Genomic DNA, 19756 nt, shown 5'->3' with positions numbered 1-19756 from the left:
TATTAAAAAAATCAAAAGATGACCAAGTATCTTACCTTGTGGTCATCTTCGTTCTCCTCTTCATTGAAATGCATTATGGGTAAAAAAAGAACTTGTTGAAAAAATGCCTGTGATTAAGAGAGGACTGTGAACACAGCACTATGGTAATAAAAACTGCATGGTCGGACACAACTTGTTCTTCAAACAACGTTAAAAAACATTATATTTGATTATATTCTGTTAAATTATACACTTTTAAACAAATGTATATTTATTTTTTATAAAGTTTATTAAATATTTATTGTATATAAGTGTGGGGAAACCATAAAATTCTTATCTGGACATATTAGTAAATTAATTTGTAAATCACAAATATATTGAAAAATATAGAAAATATTATTTTAGCACAAAACAATGAACTGTGCCTCATTATGGCTATATTGTTCATTCATATAAAAGTGAAATATATTAAGTTTAGTGGAGTATGTCCTTATAATCTTCACAGACATAGCAACACGGCAATCGCACCGAGCTATTGCTGTAGGGACCAGTGCAAAGCCCTGAGCACTATTGTTATACTGTGGATTTTTTCTTCTTCCTCCTCTGGACACAATTTCGTCCCGCTACAAATTATATATCAAAACATGAGGTTTGATCAGGATTGGTGTGCTATTACTTTTCTCTACGGAATACGAATTTTTCGCGATGTAAAATTTTGCATTGAAGTGAATGGGACAGCTGAAAAAAATGAGCGAAAAAGAACAATAATTGGAGATTTTCAAACATCTACTCCTCCAGCATAATTTCACCTAGAGACTCCATTTAAACTTTAAACAGTAGACACAAGTCTTGTGTATCGGTGTATTAATCCACGTTTCGATAGGTCATATAGTTTTTTATCTATCCCTGTTCAATGACCATGATCATTTTTGGAGAAATTCTGACAATATAATGGGTGTGTATTGCATGGAATGTTCATGTCACAGTGTGTGACATCATCGCTCACAGTGCAGAGGGAGAGAAAAAATTGTCAAAAAATAAATTTGTCTTCTCACTCACAATCCTCTGGTAAAGCTGTCAGAGTTATAGTTGGGCGTAGGATGCACAGATGCACCACCAACACGCACCAAAAGGTCCATTGACTCCCATATTACAAATGCAGGAAGATTTCTGTAGAAAATCATATTTAGCAGTTTTCAGATCGCTCTTACAAAGCTATTTCTTAATTTTTCTTCACAAAAAACATATGTAGCTGTTCAGGAAGAACTCTTTCTGTGAAGAAGAATGAATGCTTTCTGTTCGAGGCCAGAAATTCCAGTCTGTCCACCTTCCAGTGCTCTGTGTTCTGTAAGATTCCACAGCTGTTATTTTCTGTTGATTGCTCTGCTCTGATTGGTCGACCCCAAGGCCTTTGATCCTTTCATCCATCTCTCACAGAAAGAGAGAACCAGACACACACACACACACACACACACACTCTTCCAGATACACATGTTTCACTCACACACACACACACACACACACACACACACCTGCAGTAGCCCCCATGGCCCTTTCTGAATTTCTCCAGAGGAAATTTTCTAGTTGTTTTTGTTATTGTATGTGTTTCCATTCACAACACTGACATTCTTATACACAATTATCTCTACATTACTTGGAACCTGCAGGCAGGTCTCCCAGCTCTCACGTTTCATCTGCAATCACCATTGTGTGACTGACTGGTACGCCAATAAGCTTGTTGTGCTAACCTAAAGATATATTGCTAACGACATACGGCTAAAAGTTTCTGGGTGGAACTTTCACTTTTGAAGGTCTGTTTATTTACTGTTTATTTTTGTAGGAATTGAGAAACAAGATATATATGTAGATAATAATTAGGGACCTCCAGAGCTCCATTATTTCAAAATGATCTTTTGTTCTTTGACTTCAGAAAACACAGTGAAACCTTTTAATACTCTGCTGACCTAAGAGATAGTCAAAGTACGTGGGCATGTTCATGTGTGCTTTAGGTGTTCAGAGGTATTTTCCCAGCATGTGACCCTGCCATAGTGGCTGTGTCAAATGAATGGTGTATGTTTGTGAATGAATTACTCTGTGAATGGCAATCAGTCACAGCCGGGCTAACAGCCTCGCACTGACAGTGGGCTCTGTGGCCTGTGTGACGCGGCGATCGTCCACAAAAAGAAAGGCTCGATAGAGATCTGCAGAGGTAGTAAAGGGCACCATGGTGACCGCTGAACCAGCAACAACAATAAGATAGGTCGGCCATCGAACACGGCCATCCTAAAGCTCCCTGGCTCCAGAGACACGCTGGACTAAATAAAGGCTAAAAACACACACTTCACATCTCATTAGACAGGGCCACTGTGACAGCTGAGTGAGGGCCCAAAACAGGTCCACTCTACCAAATAAACCCCCCAAAAATTCAAATTTGATATGGCACATTCAAATTTTCAATACAGAACATTTTATTTTATTTGTTAAAGATCATTTTTATATTGTGCTTTACTCCTTAAAGATATAGTATGAAACCTTTTCACATTATTATGTCTAAAATGACTAGGCCAATTATGTTATATAGTTTATTGTATTGTGAACAATTATAATCCCAAATGTTTCCAATCATGTTCAAACCCAGATATATCTCTAAGTTAATTAGATTAATCTAAGTTAATTAATTCCATCCAGTCTTCCTTTCATAAAAATTCAACAATATTCTTTGTCACTGAGAATATTCTCTTTGTTCCTCATATGGTGGACAACCACCATACTCAGTATTTTGGAGAGGTGCTGGGCATCTGCGAGGCATATTGTTGCAGTTTATCTTTGGCGTCTCTCACACGCACACACATACATACACAGACACACAAAAAGAGTCCCTGCTCTGCAGACCTGTGGTCCGCCTGTGATCAGTATTGGGGAGTTACGGGATACAAGTTATTGAATTACATATTTAAAAAAGAAAATATGAGTAATATGAGCTGTATTCCGTTACAGTTGCATTTTAAATTGGTGCTAATCAGAGTACATGTACAGTCTATAAAGTAAGTAAGATTATAGGGATTACTTAATTTATGATCAGAATATTGACTTTAAACAAAAAAACTCACAGAACTTTCGCATATGGCCGTTGTCTTTTTTGTGCCAGACAAATAAGCTCCACAAGACAATTTTGAAATATTCCAAAAGTAATTCAAAGTATTAGAAGAGTAGTATTAGTAGGATAGGTTACTTAATTGGATATACACTCCCGGTCAAAAGTTTTAGAACACCCCAATTTTTCCAGTTTTTTATTGAAATTCAAGCATTTCAAGTAAAATGAACAGCTTGAAAGGGTACAAAGGTAAGTGGTGAACTGCCAGAGGTAAATAAAAAAAGGAAAGCTTAACCAAAACTGAAAGATAATGTACATTTCAGAATTATACAAGTAGGCCTTTTTCAGGGAACAAGAAATGGGTTAACAACTTATCTCTATGGAGTCTCGGGCTATTTTGTCCATTTTTGAATTCTTTTCATGTCTTTGTAAGTCATTTTGTGTCTTTTTTTAGTCCTTTAGTCCAACATAAAATGTGATTTTGAATCTTTTTTTTTACTTTCAAAACACTATCATGCTCAATAAAGAATTTTAAATGTTGCAAATGTGCATTAATTTCAGAGTACACTGAGACATTAAACTGCATAATTTTCAATTAAATTCTGGAAAAGTTGGTGTGTTCTAAAACTTTTGACCGGTAGTGTATGTTACAAAGGACATTTTGGGGTCTGTTTTCAGTAATTTGTAGTGGAATACATTTCAAAGCAATCCTAACACTGCCTGTGATTATAAGTCCAACACATGACAGTCCAGCACATTGCTGCAGCCTCCTTCTTCTCCCAGCCAGCCAAACCAATCATCCCACATCTGTCCTCCTGTCCTTGACCCTGACCGTGTGCTGTGGTGGTGCAGAGGAACCGGAGGGGGTCCAAGAGCAGCATGCTTCAGCGGTGGACGAGAAAGGGTGACTGTGATGGTGGTGGGTTGTTTATTGATGGAGTGTGAACTGTGAAGTGAACAAGGGAGAGGAGAGAGGGGTGGCAGTGGTGGTTAAATGGAGGGAATTTAGTGTAAAAATAAACGAAGAGGGCTGCAAACAGTGGAGCCAACAATGGCGTGTCAGATCCAGGTCTGTCTAAGGTTTATGTGCACTTTGTATAAACACCAAAGAATTGTCTGCTTTCTGAGATCATCCTTTCCAACACTTTGGCCTTTGGGTTGGACCACCACAAACCTAATATCTCCACAACATCTTTCCGGCAGAGCTAAAGTAAATCTAACATGCACAGACTCATGCAACACACACTGACCTTGCTCTTGCCTTGGACCTCTGTTCCCTGGAGTCTAAACCAAAACAATCAAACCACTAGCACAGGAACATATATCTCCAACACATCCATCACCTTAACAAGCCATTACCCATTCCTAGAAACTATTCTGACACACAAACGTTTCTCAAGAATTGTCCAAGTTACAGATATTATCTTTCAAATATTTTGAAATGGAAAAGCTGGCGAATGGGACGGGCATCTTATCTTGTTAATGTAGCTGTGTGTTTAGCTCTAAAACATATATTTTTCAACTTCACCCAGCTACACTTTGACATTCCCCAGCACTGTTTGATTCTACATCTCATCACCAGAACAAGTTGAATCAAGATGGAGTGAGCGAAAACATATCGAAACTTGTATTTTTAACGAGCTAAGGGCTTGTTGGGCTTGTTTTCCCTGCTGCTCTCAGCCTGATGGATTGTTTTCCATGGATGCAGACCAAAAGATAAAGACATGACCTCTCAGTGGACTGCCAGATCTACGAGACCGTCACCACAAAGGCACTCTCTCTCTCTTGGCAGTCTTGCTGCCTTGGGAAATTTCATTTCAAATATAGCCATAGAGGGTTGAGAGATGAACTAATTGAAGAAGGCACAGCCTACGGAGGATGAGTTTGTTAAAATGGGCTTGTGTAAAGTGATCTTTATAATTAAAACATTGCAATGCACCCCAAGAACAATTTGTCCCTGTGGATGTATGTGATGAAACTAACCAGGCAGTTGAGTTCATTTCCAAAAACAGATTTAAACAAAGAATAAAACAACTCCCCAAACAATTTCCCCTTGTCCGTACCATTAAAATACTTGATTTAATTAAAAAAGTTTGAGATATCTTATTAAAACAACCCAACAGCAGTTTGATTGATATTTCTTGGAATGTATGGGGGGAAAACATTTTAATAATTCAGTAAAATAAATAGAAACTGAGATATCTGTATTTACAAATGAAGTAATGTGAACAACATGTTCAAGTGGTAAGATCATATGATTTATGTGATTCAGAGCATTGAAAACCAGAAACCGTTAAGTAGTGATGTAATATTTCAAACAGCCCGCATCCACTCCCTGCTCTCAGCGTGCGGAGGTAAAACGGGGCTGGTTATGATCGCAGGTTAACTGTGGATTCAAACAGTGGACTGGTTGTGCGTTGTATCTATGGCACATGTGTGCACACACACCGGTGAGTCTGGGGTGTGAAAGGCCCATGTGTCTCGGTGTCGGTGACTTAATGACACCACTTACTTTGGCCTAATTCACACTCAGGTTCTTGTGCATATTTGAAAAAAAACAACTTGCAAGGAAGTCCCAGCAACAGAGAATCGGTTGTGTCAGTCAGATTGGAGGTGAACACTTTTAGGGTTTGATGCTTCCTCTGAGTCAAAATAGAGTCGATCCTTTTATCCAGCAGACATCATCTGGTGTGTTTTCACATCGGCAACTTGAAAAGTGACACCTTTCAAACACTGGTAGTTTTAACCCAAGTTTGCTCTTCAGCTACATGAAGTGAATTAGGGCCAAAAATGGCAAATGTAAGGAAAGGAGTGGCTTGGCCAGAGGATCACAAACTAGAGAGAGAGGGGGAGAGATACGAGGGTTGGAGGGTGGAGAGAGAGAGAGAGAAAGAGAGAGAAAAAGAGAGAAAGAGAGAGAGAGAGACTAAAACAGGACAGGGCAGAGCCGCTCACACACTTTCCACTTCGGTGTTTTTATTTGAGCTCATTGCGTCTCACAGGAAATGCCCTCCACTGTTTCCATGAAAACTTGTTCTTCTATGGTAAAAGACAAGCAGACTATTAATAACACCAGAACAGAACAGAACACACTGTGACTGTAACTACAGCCCTTTTCTTCGAAACTATTTACCTTATTTATTAAGTGGTGATGCAGTCTGTTATTGCCACTGTAATTAATCAAACAATTAATTATTTGTAATAAAATGCTGCAGGGATGGTGTATATTTGTAGGCAGACACTGTAGTCTATTGGCTTTTGGATGATTGCAGAAAATAAGCATCACTGAGCTGACAATGAGCTTAAATGTCCCCAACAACCCTTGTAGTCTAAAACGTCTTAGCAACCACCTTCTGCACGTAAAAGCCAAGAGTGGGGTATTTGCTGACATATTTTGTTGTAAAACAGAAAAAAGTAAAAAAAAAAAAAAAAAAAAAAAAACCTTGTTTCAGGCAGCTAACCAAAAAGTCCATTTAAAAAAACCCATTGACTATGGGTACAAGGGTAGCATAAATGCAAAAATGCTAACTCATTCCTAGGTTTAAGACTCATTAATGCAGCACTCTGAGCTCAAAGCTGAGGAAAAAACCCAAAACAAATGCTTTTTTTGCTCTTCCTTTACTTCTCAGTGTAGCTTCCGCGTAACACCAAATTGTTATTAGATAAGTCACACTTGTGTAACATTGTTTTGCCATGAAACTTGTACTTATGATTCAGATCCTGTGCTCCACGAACCACTGCCCAGCCAGGCGTCTGATATTAGCTGTGGTGAGTTCACACGCATAGCAGTACAATACACGGAAGCCCAAGTCTCCTGAGTCTCATGATATCACCTTTGAACATAACCATCATTGTAGCATGAATTATTAGGGACCATAAAGCATGCTTGGTCCCTCTTGTGTGACAATCCTTGTTAGTGCATCAGCAAACAAACATGTCAGCTATTGTCTCCTTTAGTCGAGAAGTGGGACGCTATGAGACCTCCCTGGCTATTTCCTTTGTATTGTCATATTCATCACTGCACTCCAAAAGACAACCATTATTCTGTGTATGAATCATACTTGTGAGGCTAAAAAGTAATTTGCAAATAAAACATGGAGGAGAGATTCACTGTAAAGGCAGCAGCGTGCTGTCGGCTGCATGACCTCCTGTGTTTTGCTGTCTCTTGCGGTGTGTTGGTTTAGAGGGGAATCCGAATGGAAGCCCTAAATCCCAGTTAATCTGTCACAGCGCTGGGAGAACTGGGCTCTCCACAGCCACGCTATCTGGTCATCAGCTTTGTACTGGTCTGCTGCCGGCTGCCCCGCTGAGACACAAACATCCTGTTTAGAGGGGGAGTGAGAGACAGAGAAATACCAGTGTAAATGGTCGGTAAATGAACAAGAGAGGGTACTGACTGTGTGGAAATATGCAATGAAAGACCCACATGCATTCACCTTTATGTTTCCCCACACTAGTGGGTTTAGGTTCATTGTTTAAAAAAAATAAAAATCTTTCAGTGCAGAAAATGCAAAGTGTCGCCGGAGAGATAGAGTCATATTAGTATGCATGCAGAAACCAGAGAGCAAACACAGCAGCCAGCAGACTGAAAATGAGCCCAATTATGACTCCACTGCACTGCTAGTAATCTCTCATCCCATCTGAGCCGGCCAGACACCAAAAATATGGAACTAACAGAGGAATCAGGATAAACTAACTTGCCCTTAGTTAGCTTTATCACTTTGACACTTGATTTCGATGTGTATGCCTTGACAAAGTTGTTTAAAGAGCTGTAGGAGTATTGTTTGTTTCCATGTTGAGGTTCTCCCTTCCTGAATCAACCCACGCACAGGACAGCATTGCCCCCTTGTGGAATGGTAGTTACAGAGCTGGAACATATAATCATATAGACTTAAATTGGTCATAAAACATTGGTGCAGACTGATGTAGGAGACAAATAATAGTGTAATAATAATAATAAAAAAATAAAAATTTGATTTGTACTGTTTGTAAAGTGTGATGGATGTAGATTAGGGTTGTTCCTGTATTGCAGTTACTGCTTAATATAAAAATAAAACATTCCTATATTAATTTTCCTTAACTGCTTATCCAAACTCAGGCCGCGGGGGGCTGGAGCCGATCTGGCATTGTCTGAGAGGTGGGTACACCCTGGACAGGTCGCCAGACTATCACAGGACTGACATATAGAGACAGTTTTGAACTGTGGGAGAAAGACTCGGAGAGAACTCACGCTGACACGGGGAGAACATTAAAACTTCACACAGAAGATGATTTGAACCCACAGCCCTTCTCTGTGAGGCATAAGTGCTAACTACTAACCACTAGTTTAAAAATAAAACAAGTGATTTTAACATAGTAATTTGTTGTGCCGCTCCTGAAAACACATTTTATTTACATACAATATAAAAAATTGGGTAACACTTTACAATAACCATCTAAGTGATGTTTATAGATGGTTTATAAACCAATTATTATTAACCATTCACAAAATTCTATGCATATTTAATCTTTAAATGTTTTCAAGCAATTTCTTAAAGGTATAAGAATAATTTTGAAATAATTTACATACCTAATATGGTGTTAAAAATGTTATGAGTGTAAAGCTATTAATAAATTAATAATTATGTTTGTTTATGGTAAAGAAATCTATTTGGCATTTATAAATTATAGTTCAACATTATTACATTTTCTATTCACCATTCTAAATGGCCTATATATGGTTTATAAATGATGATTAAACATTAATAAACTACCTGTTTACCATTTATAAATGGTCTATTTACCATCTATAAATGATGGTTATTGTAAAGTGTTACCAAAAATTGTAACATCATATTTAATTTACAGTGTCAGTAGACATTTCAAAATGTATTTAATGTATTGTGTTCTGGACCTTTGAAGAATATTTGTAAATCCTTTTTTGTACATCTATATGCAAATTTAGTTAGGACTAATAAGCAATTAACCTAAAGCACACATTTGGATTAAAGAGAGTGATATAGCTACAACAAAGACTGAAATCACGTTCAAGCTTTACAAAATTACAAAGGAAGCTCTAGGAAAAACAAACAATGCAGAAGCTGAATGGGTTTCTGTGATGATTTTTTTTTGTCAAAGCCACTGATTCAGGAACTGTAAATAGATGCAGATGTGGTGAAATCATGAGCTACATGATGATGACTTACAAAAACATATGCTGCATGACGTTTGATGCATACATGCACTGACTGACCACAGGACGACTGAATGTTCCCTCTCTGTAAACAGACCAAAAGCACTTTTCTACTGAATTCATTTTGATTGCCTATTTCTCTAAAAGTGTGCAAGTATGTTTAAAAAAATTAAATAGTTTTACACAATTAACAACTGTGCCTACAGAATGAAACAATCATCTTATTCTCCACATGGAAAAGAATAAGGCACTTTAAAAAACATGTATGTTGTCATGTGGTTGGTCAGTGTGTCGTGAGCTGCTGTGGTTATAGTCCGCTGATGAACATTGTGCTCTGTGACAAAATGAAAGAGAAAGTAGTGCTGACCAGCCAGCCACTGCAAATGCTCTGTCATTCCCAGGAAGTAACTGGAGGAATGAGGAAGTAACTCCTTCCTTCCATTCTTTCCCAATTAGTTGGTCAAATAAGGAAATACATTAGGTTATTATTATAACTTATTTCAAAACAAAACAGAACTGTTAAATGGCTTGCTGTTTATCAATTCAATTCAATTCAATTCAATTGGCTTTATTGGCATGACGTAACAATGTATATATTGCCAAAGCAAGCATCAGAAAAAAAAGATAACAAGATAAGGAAAGCAATATTTACAATAAATTATTATATTTAAAAGAAAAGAAAAACTAATAACAATAAAAGAAAGCAATATTTACAATCACTGAATTACAATCAACATATAATTTATACAATCTAACTGTCCCAGCAAAAAAAGAAGAAAAATAAAATAAAAACAAAAAAACAAAACAACCAACAGCTGTGTGTCACTCGCTGTCCCTCAGTGTGTGACAGGCAGAAACATAGTTGCTTATATGCTTATTATGCTGTTTATCCTTCTCTTCTCAATGTATTGTATGTATGATGTATCAGACAGTACTGACAATTTATATTAATATTGCAGGACAGCGCAGCAATTCAAGCAACATGCAGTCACTTCAAAACATTACATAGTTTTTTCCCCATTATGTCATTGGTCTGGTTACAACAGTAAGATAGATGTGTGTGTGCAGCTGTCCTAACAGCACAGAACTATAATTAACATTGAGTCACACCGAAATCCATTAAAGATTTCAGTTTTAAATTTTGGACTATTATGCTTCTATAGCATAGTATTGGAAAGAAAACATCCAAAATACACATTTAGATAAAGTTCAGAAAAAATGTAATACAATAGATAATTGTCATACTCTACATAATCAACAGTGGACATTTTGAGGTTAAATCTATTAGTTTAAAAGTTTTATCTTACTTATCTGTGATGTCTTAAAAAATGTATGGAATTCTACAATACTTATCTTTAAATGTTTCCTCAAAATTAATTGTTTCCCCTAAACTCTGAGGCAGAAATCTCCACTTCAGTAGCACGTACATACTCTTAACTTTCCAGATTCATTCCATCTATATTCTGAACAGAGGGGTTTGTTCATTTGTAGCTTCATTTGTATAACATTATTCTTTAAAACATGGGGGAAATTATTGTGTTTTTTATGGCTATTGACAGTGCTAAAATGTCATTCAAAATGTCATTGTAAAAGCCTTTGACTAAAATATGGCAACAAAATGAAACACAAATTTTGAACCTGGTTTTTTCCAATGTTCAGATTTCTGTTCTGGAAGTGTATGCATATTAGTGCAAATTTCACAAGACAATACCTAATATTTCATAATTTGCATATTCAAACATAACATAACATTCAGAAAATAACAAATAATGTAAATAATCAACCGGGGAACTATGATATCCATTGATTACATTTTTACCTCACTCACCTGTGGTATCTCCTCTCAATATACTTTAATCATGAACAGTGACGTAAGGAGCCACAAGGCTGCACGTCAAACAAGCTGTTTCGTGACATGCATGACACTTTGTGGCGGGCTCTTGTGACGGCTCAGTGGTTGCCGTGTTGACTCATAAAGACATTCTGGAAATGAGTCGTGGCTGGATCCAGGAAGAGTTCAACTCTAGGTGCATCTGGTTCACACTGAACACAAAGATAATAGAGTCTTTACAAACTGTACATTGTTACGAGCAACAATATAAGCAAATGTTAAACAGCCATTTGTTTTTTTCGTATTTGCATACAGGGAGAGTGATCACCATGTGGCCATCTGAACGCCCCATGCATCACCACTATCATCCCACACAAACACCCATATCTATCAGCAGAGTACTGCGTTTGTTCTGGAACAAACCCCAGTGTGGGCTGAGGTCCGTCAGCTGACTGGCACCCTGCAGCATCTGTCTGGGGAGCAACAGGTTTGTCAAGCTCTCAGCTGAGTCTCAGGGAGGACAGTCTGAACCTGCTCCTGGACATGCCTCAGTCCAAATGACTTCTGAATGAAGAGGGATGGAGGCAAATAAAAAGCATGCTCATCAAAGGGTAAGAAAACACAGTGAGCCTTTGCACTTTTTTTTTTTTTTTTTTTTAACAATCTGTTTATTGGATTTTACATTTTTATAAAACAAACAAACAATACTGTTCCATACACCAGTAATTGCAAGTGAATACAACATACTACAGAACAGATACCAACCCCCACCCCCCTCCCATAGGCACCTAGCCCCGAGAAATTGGCAAATATAGTTGAAAAGTAAAGATAAACAAACAAAGGAAAAACAAAAAAAGATGGGTTGTGATAAAAGAATAGATGAAATGATAAAAAAAATTAACAATAAAAATAAGTAAATTAATAAACAAATAAAAAAATAGATAAATAAAATCAATAAGAAATAACAAATACCTAACTTATTATATATACATATACATATTTAATTTTAAAAAAATCGTAGTAAAAAAACAGATAACAAAAAATAAGTATATACAATTAAAGGGAAAACAAACAAACAAAGGCTTAGCTCATTTCAGTACTCAATTCACAGTCATCAGACATCTTGTGCCATTGACATAAGACAAAAAGGGATTCCAGGACTTCTCAAATGAGACAGCCTTTGCACACTTTAATGAACAAAAGTGTGAATGTTTACAGGACGCGGGTTTGTTTTGTCTCCTGTGTGTCCTCTGTGTGTCTGCATTCCTCTGACTTTCTGCTCTATCTTAAGCAAAGAAAGTCCATGAGACGCTGGAATGTAACTATCACTGGGTCTAAGTCATAAACCACGGGCCGAATAATGAAGACAACCATGATGGAATGTGCTATTTATGGGTTCTCATGTAGCACTTTAAAGTAACAGTATAACAGACCACAGAACATGCAGTACACCTCACAGTGAGCATGCCACAAAGAGAGAAATACCTTCAGCCACCAGGCCATAATCTCTATTTCTCATCTGCCTTTCATCAGTGGGAATACAGGTAGTGCCCTCTGCCACAGCAGCGTAGTACAGAACCAGGTTTTACATGATGCACTGCAGAGTTTTCTCTGTTATAGTCACATCCAGAACATGTTAATAGCTTACAGTCACATAAAATCAAGATTTGTTCTGGAAAAGGAGTATAGAAAGTAAATCAAATGAACTCACCGTGTTGGTGTCATTGGTCTCCTGATCAGACTTTTAGTGTTTACCAATAAATATTTGCATTATTCTCACTCATTTATTCAAATGCTGCAGAATAATAATATTAAACTTTATTTGTATAGCACGTTTCATACATGAAATGCAGCACAAAGCACTTTACAACAAATAACTTACAGGCACCAAGTGCTTCACATTGAAGGGACAGTATTAAAAGCATTCAATTTATAAAATGGAAGTTAAAAATATAGAATATAGTAATTTACAATTGTGTGTGTTGGGTCTGTTCCTATTTTGCTTCATTTCACAATAATTCACCCAGAAAGTCCTCCCATGGATTAGACTCACAGGTTGCTTCATTTGGTATAAAACAGGCTTGGACCCTAACAGCCCAATACCACTAATTGCAAGTTAAACTGTATTTAAATTAATAATCTTAATGCAAGCAATATTTATCTATCTATAAATGCAAGAAGCATCTGTGTGTGTGTGTGTGTGTGTGTGTGTGTGTGTGTGTGTGTGTGTGTGTGTGTGTGTGTGTGTGTGTGTGTTTCTAGGGCATATCTCTCTGACCGTTAGTCAAACTGACCTCAGATTTCGTATGTGGCTTGCGCATGGCACGAAGGTGTGCATCCTCGATTTTGAAGATTTTTGAATTCATTTTTCAAAATATCATTATTTACGTAGGACGTGTTGCAGCATTGCACTGTTTCTGATCAGAAACTTTTAGGGGAGCTGTGCCCCATTGTGTGATAGGCCTACACCTGGTCAGTAACACAGTTCACTCTGGATTTCCACCCTGACTCATCTCATCTATTTATCCTACCTATCTTTCGGAGCTTTAAAGTGCGCTACAAGGTTCAAATTTTCAGTGATATTCAAATAGTTTCCAGCGAATATCAATGTTCGATGTGTATGTGCTGGATGGTGTGGTACCTTATGAAAAGTAAGTGTTTTATGGAGTTGCAGATGTTGTAGTGGTCTGCATGTAATGTGCAAATTCTGTTATTTGCGATTAGCATGCTAAGCGGAGATTTAGATTTATTCACTTCTTATGTTGCATTACTATGTAATTCAGGAATGACATTCATGTTGCTTAGTGTAATGCCCATAATCATTTGATATGATACTTACATACAATATAGTATATCAGCTAATTGGGTTCATGTTAATGTACTTTTAGTGCAGCATACTGCGTAATGTGCTATCTCACCATTAGCATGCTAAGCGGAGATTTAAGCCCTTTCTTCCGCACCTGTTTGATCCATTGAAAACAGTAAAAACAAAAATTTATTAACTGACAGCTATAGCATAATACGGACAGAAAGATACTTCCTACGGGCACTGCACGAGTCACATAAAAGTGTAAAGAAAAAAAAGGCTTTGTGTCTGAAGAACTGCACAGTTAGAACACCTCTAACTGACCTTCAGGCCTAACAAACACTTGCTACATGGCTGTATAGTAACAGGACAAATACACAAGCACAGACCCCCTCTAAATTCACACAAATACTATAAACTACAAATATACTGTCCATATGTGTGTGGGACAATATTTGCAGGAATTTCCTTTCCGAATCTTCACAAGTACCCTGGTATCTTTAGTAAGTTTCACCAAAAAGTAAAACTATTGAATACATTCTTATAAACCTTATTTTCCCTGGACATTATTGTACCCCTGAGTTATTTATTTAATTTATAAATACATATTATTTAAACCTAATATTTACACAAGATACTTCTTATCAAAATGTTTTTGCTCAGCATTAAAGTGAATTAATTAATTAATTGACCTTGAAAAGTGTACAAGGTTCACGTAGGACTTTTCTTCTATGTTGTGAAGTGTTTGAATGCTCTTGAATTTATGCTTAACTCAAGTGCTGCTTTCATGACAGCTGAACAAACTCAATCAGCTAAAGAAAACCATGATTGAGGCCTTGATCTTGAGTTGAGATTGTTTATCAAAGTATTTTTCCCTTCACTTTTTTTTAAGTATAGTTACATTTTTCAATAAATGAAACCATAGCTACTGTTTCATTTTCTAGTACCCCATTTCTTCCCACACTTTAAGAATTGTTAAAGATACTTTTACTGCATCCTGCAATTGTTTTATAGTTTTGTGTAATGTTTTGTTTTAATGTTTGGTGCAATATATGTAGACCGCTCTTGTAAATTATAAATGGCCAACCTTTCTTTCCAAGCCTTATGTCTTACATTGTAGAGTTATAATTTGTATGGACAGCCAGGTATATGCAATTTATTTATATCCCATATGTAAAAAAAAAAAAAAGGCCTCACATTTGGCTGTAGTCTAAACTCAAAACATGCAGTAGCCTACATACCACCCACAGAGCCCTACAAAAACATCCAATTTGCTCTTTTTGTGAAGAGTTTTTTCTTATTGACACAAAACACACATGCAGAGTTAAAGACCTGGTGAAACAAGGGACACAACGAGGTGTCCTTTCTTGTACAACCCCACTAAACCATTTCACTGGGGGCCATTAAAGCGAGGAGAGGTCATCCAATAAAAGAGGATAAAGAACCTTATATACTGTCCACTCAAACCTCTTGCATGTTTTCTTTGACATGAGCTGAAATGATAAAATAAGCTGCATGATAAAACACAAAAAAATAGATTAATAGCAGATATGTGGAGTGTGTTTGTATTGATATCTTCTTTAGATATAATCTATGTTTGTCGACACAGTCAGCAAGTATTTGTTATCCTGCACAATTGAGTGGCTCTGAATTGATTTCCAGTAGGTTTACATCTATTGTTCTCTACAGTGAAATCCTTGTTGCACAATACTCTAAAGGGCCAAACAACTAACTGGCTACAATTCTTTAAACACCCCTTGAATTAAAGAATAAAAGCAGACCAGCTCACCTCTAAATTGACCAGTTACTGCCCTACACAGACACATACAAGGGTACACATCTAAATAATTGAAGGCGGTATGAACCATCCCATGACATTCATTTATACAGTATGTCTAAAAGTAGACCAAACCTGATAGAACAGACTACAAACAAATGTTCTTTGTTGTGTTTTCTTTGTTGTGTGCTTTAGTCTTTTGTTGAACACAAACCTGGTTCTTTTCTCTGTAATACCTTTTGACACACAGTGACTGAAGTGACGTTGACAGCTAGAAAACATGGAGTTATAACTGGTCTGATTTTCATTTGGCTCCATTATAAGCCAAATGTTTTAAAAGTGTGATATGGCCTCCTGGTGGCTCACTGGAAGAACGCATACCACTAAGGCTGAGACTTGGGTTCAATTTAATTTCTCCGCTGCAGGATTAATAAAGTCTTATCTAACTTATCTATCTTCACATCTGGCCCGAGGTACCTTTGCTGCATGTTTTTCACCTCTTTCCCCCCTTCTGTTCCCTCTGTCATTATCAAATAAACAATGAAAATGCCAAAACATCTTTAAAAAAATAAAATAAAAAAGTGTGATAAACAAGAGTAAAGATTTTTTGTATAATTTGTAATACATACAATAATTTATATATTTTGTATGGTGTGCTTGGATTTTCATCCCAGTTTGGGATCAATAAAGAACACCAACCTACTTACTTACATCTATCTATCTATCTATCTATCTATCTATCTATCTATCTATCTATCTATCTATCTATCTATGTATCTATCTATCTATCTATCTATCTATCTATCTATCTATCTATCTATCTATCTATCTATCTATCTATCTATCTATCTATTATACCTAATTATGTTATTTTGTAAATTCACCTAAGGCAGGTTTATGCATCAGAATCTTTAGTGAGCGACTTCTACTTATTTATTTATTTTTAACAGGGACGGTTCACATTGCTGTAAATGTTTCCCTGTTAAGCATCTTTGAGTGTTTAGAAAAGTGCTATATAAATGCAATGTATTGCTATTATTGTTATTATTATTATTATTATTATTATTACCGGGCTAATCTTCATCCATAGTCCCTGTGTGATGCATTTTCCTGGCTTCTTTGTGTCTTTAATTTAAAAATTAAAAATTAAAAACTGTATTTATATATCAATAAAAACACTTTATACATGTATGAATTAATTAGTGCAAGTCGTCATAAGGAAGAAAAACCAGAACAGAACAGAACAGAACAGAACAGAACAGAACAGAACAGAAGATCAATATTATATGTGTTTATAGTAAAATAAAATGACAATTGGTCGCCTCAAAGAAATGCTACCATTCATGTCAGTTGTTTGACAAGTAATCTGGAGAGAAAAGATTGTATTATTTTTGCTTTTTCACTTTGTATTCCTTCCACTTGAAAAGCATGATTGATATCAACCCTTGTTGACAGATGAACTGAATCCTCATCATATGATCTACTCTGTTTGTTGTGGTTGAACACTGTCACGTGGGGTCAACATATACCTACAGTACATTAACTCTACCTCTCATATCTCTTCAGAGCTGTAAGCAGTCAATGGCTGAGCAAAGAGCCTTATACCTTTATCTGCTTTGGCCATGCCCTGTCCCTCCCTCTGCCACATATTCAGCATGAGCCTATAGTCCCACTTTAAGATGCTATTACTGTTGTTTTGTATTACTGTTTCTTATTGACATATATTTTTCATATACAGTACAGGCCAAAAGTTTGGACACACCTTCTAATTCATAGCGATTTTCTTTATTTTCATGACTATTTACATTGTAGATTCTCACTGAAGGCATCAAAACTATGAATGAACACATATGGAATTATGTACTTAACAAAAAAAGTGTGAAATAACTGAAAACATGTCTTGTATTTTAGATTCCTCAAAGTAACCACCCTTTGCTTACTAGAATATAAGACATGTTTTCAGTTATTTCACACTTTTTTGTTAAGTACATAATTCCACATGTGTTCATTAATAGTTTTGATGAATTTACAATGTCAATAGTCATGAAAAAAAAGGAAACGCATTGAATGAGAAGGTGTGTCCAAACTTTTGGCCTGTACTGTATATTTGTATCCATTATGTTTTTAATATGTTTATATATATAAATATTCTTTCATTTTTGGTAAATGCGTGGAGAGAAATCATCCACAGTTTCATTGTACTTATAATAATAGCAATAGCAACATATAATAGAAATAAAGATCTTTCTGGTTTCAGAGTGTCAATAAAAAACACAGTAACCCCTGATCTCTGTGCATCTTCACACTTTGCACTCTGTTTTTAATATACATACTTTGTACAGTTGTAAATTATGCACACTTTTTATTTAAGTATTATTTAAATCTCCATGCAGTTTGCACTGTATCACACCACTGTATATTGAGAGTATGTTAACTGTTTGTGTACGCATCCTTGGCCAAAAAATCTGATTGTTATACTGGTGTGTACCATGAACATGCTGCTGGTAGAGAGATGACATTTAAATATTACCTCAGAAGCCTATTGTTTTCAGTTGTAAACATTTTAAACATTTCTATTTATAGTCGACAAAAGGTAAGGGAAATGGTGATGGCCATACGTAGCTGTTATTTAAAAAACAAGTTTTAGTTTTGTTTGAACTTTGTTTTTTGAAAAAGTTGCACTAAGAGCAGAATGTAAAGGTTGATACTGAAAGTAGGAGGGATATTTTAATATGAGAAAATAAGTGGAAATTTTTGTCAAGCAGGACAAAATAGTCCAATTACTAGTAATGATGAATTTTCATGCTTAACTTCCTTCATGACAACTGAACAAACTCAACCTGCTGATGAAAACCATAATACAATGTTGGAGGCCTTGACTTTGAGTTGGGACTGTTTATTAAACTAATTTTCTCTTCACGTTTTAAAAATATAGTTATTTTTTTTAAATAAGTGATACCATAGCTACTGTATACATTTCTAGTACCCCATTTCTTCCCACACTTAAATAATTGCTAGTGATACTTTTACTGTATTCTGCATTTTTTTACACCATGCCATAGGAATATTTAGTGTTATTTATTTCTACCTCAGGGGTTATTATTTATAGACTATAAAATAGGAAATGGCCATCAGTAGGCGTTATTTAACACAAGTTTTAGTTTCTTTTGATGTTTGTTTTTTGCACAAAGAACAGACTTTTTTTAATCGATACTGAAATAGGCGAAGTGTTTTCAGGAAATAAGTGGAAATTTAAAAAAATGTCAGCTGTCAAGTGTGACAAAAATAGTTAAATTACTTGTAAATAGTAATGATGAATTTTCATGTGATGAAAACCATGATACAATGTTTTTTTGGAGGCCTTGATCTTGAGTTGAGATTGTTTATCAAACGTTATCGTACTTTATATAGCAAGTGAATAATTTTCCAGTACCCTGTGTCTTCCCATGCCCAAAGACTTCATAGTGATACTTTTACTCTATCCTGTGATTTTTTTATACAAACTATGACTACCAAGAAAATAAATTATAATAAGTGTAATTTATATAGACTATAAAATAGGAAATGGGCATCAGTAGGTGGTATTTTAAACATAAGTTTGGGTTTCTTTAGACATTTGTTGTTTTTTAAAAATATTTCACAAAGAACACAATTTATGAATGGATATCAAAAGTAGAAGGGATATTTTCAGAAATTATGCAGAAATTTTAAAATGTCAGCTGTCAAGTGGGACAAATATAGCCCAGCCTAACTAAAGAAAATAGCCAAGATGAATTTTCATGCTTAATTTAAAGGGCTTCCTTAATGACAACTGAGCAAACTCAATCTGCTGATGAAAACCATAATACAAGGTTAGAGGCCTCGATCTTGAGTTGGGATTGTTCATCAAACTATTTTTTTTAAGCATACTGAATTTACTGAATCATTTTTTAGTACCCCACATCTTCCAAAACATAAAGAATTATTAGTGATACTTTTACTGTATTCTGTGATTGTTTTAGCCTAAATCAACAAATCCCAACTGCAAATTCCAAGAAAATAAAGAATATTCTCTATATATGTTTTTCTATCTTTTAAACTACAAAAAGGGAAATCTG

The sequence above is a fragment of the Centropristis striata genome, chromosome 9 (assembly GCF_030273125.1).
Source record: "Centropristis striata isolate RG_2023a ecotype Rhode Island chromosome 9, C.striata_1.0, whole genome shotgun sequence".
NCBI lineage: Eukaryota > Metazoa > Chordata > Actinopteri > Perciformes > Serranidae > Centropristis > Centropristis striata.
The sequence above is the reverse complement of the archived record's forward strand: the minus strand, read 5'-3'. Positions refer to the sequence as shown.